At 41.7% G+C, this 5,868-nt stretch overlaps 1 protein-coding gene across 1 annotated transcript in view; it reads right to left on the reverse strand.

The window, feature by feature from the left end:
* Positions 1-1,233, reverse strand: part of RWDD1 (RWD domain containing 1) — a 38,958-nt gene extending 37,725 nt beyond the window's left edge. Inside the window, exon 1 of the mRNA XM_006879013.1 lies at positions 1,229-1,233. The gene's annotated coding sequence lies outside the window, so the exon portion shown is untranslated. The remainder of the gene's footprint in view (positions 1-1,228) is intronic.
* Positions 1,234-5,868: the final 4,635 nt, after the last annotated feature.

A 5,868-nucleotide genomic window follows, 5' to 3' on the forward strand; every position in this document is an offset into this window, starting at 1 on the left:
AGTGTGATTGGCACAGGATAGAGCAGGGTTTAGGGCTGTTGTACATAGGGTCACTATGAGTCGCAAGCGACTCGACGGCACATAACAACAACAACATGAGTTCTTTGTTGTTTTTTTCCCCAGTCACAATAGACACACACACAGAGGCAGATAACATTAGAATCATATACAGTGAACACCAAGAAGGGTCCTATGGTTGCAGAATGGTCAAAACCAAGACTGTACGAAAATAGATTAATGTTTTTTTCTAGCCACCTACTTGTGGTATTTCTGTTAAAGGAGCACTGGTAGAAAAGTGAGTACTGTATTAGGCTGATCACTGAAAGCTTAGCAGTTTTGATCCAACAAGCCACTCTAGGGCAATAAACAGACATTCCTTCAGTAGCCTAGTCAGTAGGGAGTCGCACTGCCAACTCAAATGCAGGTGGTTTGATCCACCAGCTGCTGTTCTAATGGAGAAAGAGAGGCAGTATCAATCAAATTATAGCCTCTGAAAATCTGCTGGAGGGCCGGCTATGAGTCAGTTCCAGCTTGATACCAGTAAGTTTGAGAGTTTTAAGATGTAAAAGAAACCCTCAGAAATCTGATGGGGGATCACTATGAGTCAGAATTATTTATTGGCAGTAGATTTAGGTAACTAAGGCCTTCATTCTTACTGTTTTTCATCCCGAGCATAGTGTTCCTTGTGAATTGTCTGATTCAAAGTGGCCAAAGCCAGTCAATCTCATCTCATTTAATGTGTAGAATGTCAATATTCATAAATTCTGTTTCATTTTTCACATGTTCTCATTTTCCAACATTTGTACTCCATACATTTCATCCTATTAATGGATGTTTTCAGCTGTTTCTCCTAATTTTGATTGACTGTCCCCTGAGCTCTACATCTAATATTATATCTATTTATATTTCTCTGTTGTTCATTGGGTTTTCAGAGACCTGCTATTTCAAAAGTAGACTGCCAATCCTTCTGCCTTGCCTGTCTCAATCTGGGAGCTCCATTAAAACCTGTCTACCTCTGGCATTTGACACACTGGTGGCATAGTTTTCACCATCACAGCAACCCACAAATACAGCAAACTGGCAGACAAGTGCTGATCTAATTAGAACAATTATAAATAAGCAAGAATACAGATAGTCAAACTACAAAATAATTAGCAATATGCAGATCAAGTCCTTAATATAACAAACTGCTATCAGTCTCACAGTTTAGAACTCTCCATGTCCACACCCCAGGCACGTTTGTCACTAAACTTCTGCTCCAGGGCCATATTTCTGTGACTGCAGGGTGCTAGAGCCTTCCAGCTGAGGTGCACATCTGACACAGGAGAATAATGTCCCAGATGAGGATCCTGCATGCTGAGAAGATTATTTGAGAATCTAGACTATGATGAACATCGTGGCATTAGGAGAAAGACACATCAATAACCTGTGTTGTGCAGATGGCCCAACCTTGCTTGCTGAAAGTGAAGGAGGACTTAAAGCAAAAGATCAAAAACTGCAGCCTTAAATATGGATTGCATCTCAATGCCAAAAAAACAAAAGTTCTAGCCACTGGACCACAGGCAACAGGTAGGTAGAGAAAGACTGAAATTATCAGCTACTTCATCTTACTTGGGTCCACAACCAATGCACTTGGTACTAGTGGTCAGAAGAACAGGAGATGTATTGCATTGGAAAATCTGTAATCAAGAACCTTTTCAAATTATTGGGGAGCAATGATGTTGGCATAAGGACTAAGGTGTATCTGATTCAGGCCATGGTCTTTCCAATCACTGAGCCTCTGAGAGCTAGACAGTAATTAAGGGTGCCTTTTAATTGTGGTGTTGGAGAAGAGTACTGAATATCTCATGCACTGCCAAAAGAATAAACAGGTATGTCTTGGAGAAAGGGTAGCCAGAGTGCTCTTTGGAGGCAAAGATGATGAAACTCACATACTTTGGGCATGTTGCTAAGAGAGCTATTTATTGGAGAGGAACATTATGCTTTTGAAGGTGGAGGAACAGTAAAAGAGAAGAAGAAGAAGAAGACTCTCAACCAAGTGGCTTGACATAGTGACTGCAGCAATAAACTTGAGAATGTCAGAGATTATGAGGATGACACAGGATAGGACAGAGGTCAGATCTGTTGTTCATAGAGTTACTATGCGTCATACTCGACATCACCTAACAATAAAACCAAGACCTTCACTTTGCTATCACTTGTTATGCATCAGAGAGTTGGACAATGACTAAGAAGGATAGAAGGAGAATTGATGCCTTTGAGCTGTGATGCTGGAGAGGAATATTGAGGGGACCATGGACTGCTAAGAAAGCAAACAGATTCATCCAGGAGAGGGTTAAACCGCGCAGCTTCTTTGAGGCAAGGATTCTGAGGCTTTGTCTAACATTTTGGATATGTTGAAAGGAGAGACCAGTCCTTGGAGAGGGACATCATGGTTGGTAGGGTGGAGGGACAGCGCAGGATGGAAAGGCCCTCTATGAGGTAGACTGATTCAGTGACTGGAGTAATCGGGATGAATGTGTTAGAGACAGTGTGATTGGAACAGGACAGAGCAGAGTTTAGGGCTGTTGTACATAGGGCCGCTATGAAGCTGACTCGACGGCACATGACAACAACATTCTGAAATGCTTCCAGTAGCATTTTCAGAGGTTGTTTGATGAAGACCACATAATAAAAAAATGCACAAAATGTGAATTGTAATTTGTTTTCTAGTTATGTTAAAGTTAAATTTGGGATTTTATAGCAGAAACAAGAAAAATGCATGTTCCAATTATTTCTTGAGTTCTTCCAGCCATGGTTATGCCCTCCGAGAATACGGTTTCTTTCTGTATTGACCACACACTGCCACCAGGTGGGGGTACAAGCTAGGTGCTCTGGTGGGTGGATTCAGGAGAGCAGTGCTGTTCTGCAATGAAGACCTTGAACAACTCTGAGAATGGAGATTCCCCACATTTATCAGATACCAGGCAGGACAGTTATAAACAGAGAAAAGAGTACATCTACTCTCCTAGCAATAGCTTGACCAATGTCACCAAATTGCCTATGGAATAACAACCCTGAGTGCCAGTGTACCACACCACTTAGGATGTATTAGGGAGCTGACCTGGCCAGTACCCAAACAATTCCAACACCACCTGAGCCCCAGCAGTGGGTCATGAATACCCTAAGTGCAGGATAGAATGACAGAGAACACCAGAAAGGGAGAAAAGGACTCCTAGCATCTGACCTGGCTCCCAGGTACTGGAGGGCATCCGAAGATGTTTGGGACCCTGAAAGCAGACAGTACTGACTTAATTACTAAATTTTAATATTCCAGCTTTATTGGTAATTGCATGGCCTTTTTGTTCACCACAAAATATAAATAGCCTTTTTTTTTTAATAGAACCTAACAAACTACTTTATTGGAGTAAGGTTTTCCTGGGCAGAAAGATACTTCTTTTCCCACATCCTGTTATTTTTACACTTACTATGTTGCCTCTTGCCTCTTATCTGACTGATTTCTCTTGGAACCCTCTTATAAAGACCTTTCTAATTACACTGAGTACACCAAGATAACCTTGGATGATCTCTCCCCGTTTGAAGGTCCTTACTTTGATCATATCTACAAAGCTCTTTTTGCCTCTAATGTGTCAGTCATGATTCCAAGGAGTTGGATGTGGATCTTTTTGCTGAGCAGAGGAACATTACCTACAGTGTGTAAATTCTCAAGTATGTAAGCCTGGAACTGTGCATATTGCTTCTCTGGATCATTTTCTCAAAATAGTTTTCCCCTCTTCAGGGGAGTCTGTGAATCAAAACAATGATTCATGTCTACAATTTAATTATTGTTTTAGGTGCCATTGAGTCACATATGGCTCATGGCGACCCTATGAACAAAAGATCTGAACCCATCCTGTCCTGCACCATCCTCCCACTTCCTGACACACAAAGCCCATTGCAGCAGTCACCTTGTCAGTCCACCTAACTGAGGGTCTTCCTCTCCTTTGCCCACCCTCCACCCTTCCCAACATCATGTCTCTCTAAAAGGAATAACACCTCCTAGCAATATGTCCAACGTATGTGAGGCAAAGCGTCATCATTCTTGCCTCCAAAGAGCACTCCGGCTTCACCCTCCACAAGACATACCTGTTCATTACCCTTCTCTACTTTTCATAGAAAAAAAATTAAAATCCCAAAGAGATTGACTTATGTAGGACTATATGAATGATGGGACTGACTCCCATGTTGACTCTTCACAGTAAAACCAGTTGCTGTCTACATTTAAACTGTATGTTCAGGTAGAATGGTATTCATGGGATTGTCAGTGACTGATTTTTCAGAAGTAGATCAGCTGGCCTTTTATTTTTAAGTACTACTGGCAGACATAAACCTGCAACTTTTCAGGTTACAGCTGGGCATGTTGATCATCTGCACCAATCAGGGATCATCATAACAATGGCGTACTGAAAACAAATGGAAAAATTATAGTGATATCCTGCCCACCTCTTAGAGAAGCCCTGTGAGTGGCCAAGTGCTTAACCAAAAAGTCAATGGTTTGAACTCACCAGATACTCTGAGGGAGAAAAATGTGTCCATTTTCTCTGGTAAAGATTTAAAGTCTTAAAGACTAAGGGGCAGCACAATTCATCCAATAGGGTTGCTATGAGTTGTAATCAATTTGATGGCAGTGGATTTCAGTTGGAGTGGCCCATGCCCTGCAAAATAAAGGGAACACCTAATACTTCTGGGCAGCTTTGGGTTAGTCTGTGGCCATTAGTAGTTGGATAGCATAGGTCCAAAATGATACTCCAGTGAGAGCAGACAAAACACTCTTGCAAGACGCACAATGCCTCAACGTTATTGTGTGCCATCGAGTCAGGTCCAGCTCATAGCTGACTCTCCAGAAGCATGGAGGGAGACTTCTCATCCTTCTCTTGTCGAGCAGCTGGTGGATTTGAACTGTGAGCCTCTGGAAAAGAGTTATTCAGAAGGGATACAGTATGTTATTTTTGGAGCCAAGGTGTTTTAGTTTTCCAATGACAGAAATGGGAGCAGAATCTTCCTAACACCTTCCAGGCCCTGGCAAGTTGATAAACTGCCTCTGTGGCTGTAGTCTAACAGTGTTGTGAAGAAAAGACTCAAAATCAAGACAGCTGGGCTGGGTGTGGCCCCATGACAGTGTTGTGAAGAAAAGACTCAAAATCAAGACAGCTGGGCTGGGTGTGGCCCCATGACAGTGTTGTGAAGAAAAGACTCAAAATCAAGACAGCTGGGCTGGGTGTGGCCCCATGACATATATACATGTTGCTATTAGGTGCTGTCAAGTAACTAATTCCTAGTGACCTAGTGCAATAGAAGGAACTCCTGCTGGATCCTCATGATCTCAGCTGTGCTTAAACCCATGGTTGCAGTCACTGTGTCAATCCATCTCATTGATCTTTGGCAAACTGCCTGACCTCTATATCTCAGTTATCTCCTTAAGAAAATGGTAGGAACATTATTTTATTAAGGTCAAGTAGGCCTCTTTCCATTATGAGCTGTCATTCACCATTTAGCTAATACAATAATTACATGGATAATAAAGACTTTGTATAATAAGAGTTTTCACATTTCCTCACATTCTGTATGTTATCCAATATCATTCCAGTGAGGAATTCATTAATATGTTTACCAACTTTTTTATCCATTTAAAGTCAGTTTAAACTATGCATTTCACATAGTTTCAATGAGCTGCAGTCTTAAAGGCATGAAGTTCAAATCTGCCCAATGCTCCTCAGGAGAACGATGGGTAATCTCTCATGCTGTTGTAGCCTCTGAAAACGCACTGAAGGGTCAACTGTGAGTCCGTTCTGATTTGATGGTACACAACAACAGCAACAATTACAATAG

The sequence above is a fragment of the Elephantulus edwardii genome, unplaced genomic scaffold, assembly GCF_000299155.1.
Source record: "Elephantulus edwardii isolate Elephantulus edwardi_28Jun2011 unplaced genomic scaffold, EleEdw1.0 scaffold00002, whole genome shotgun sequence".
In the NCBI taxonomy this organism is placed as follows: domain Eukaryota; kingdom Metazoa; phylum Chordata; class Mammalia; order Macroscelidea; family Macroscelididae; genus Elephantulus; species Elephantulus edwardii.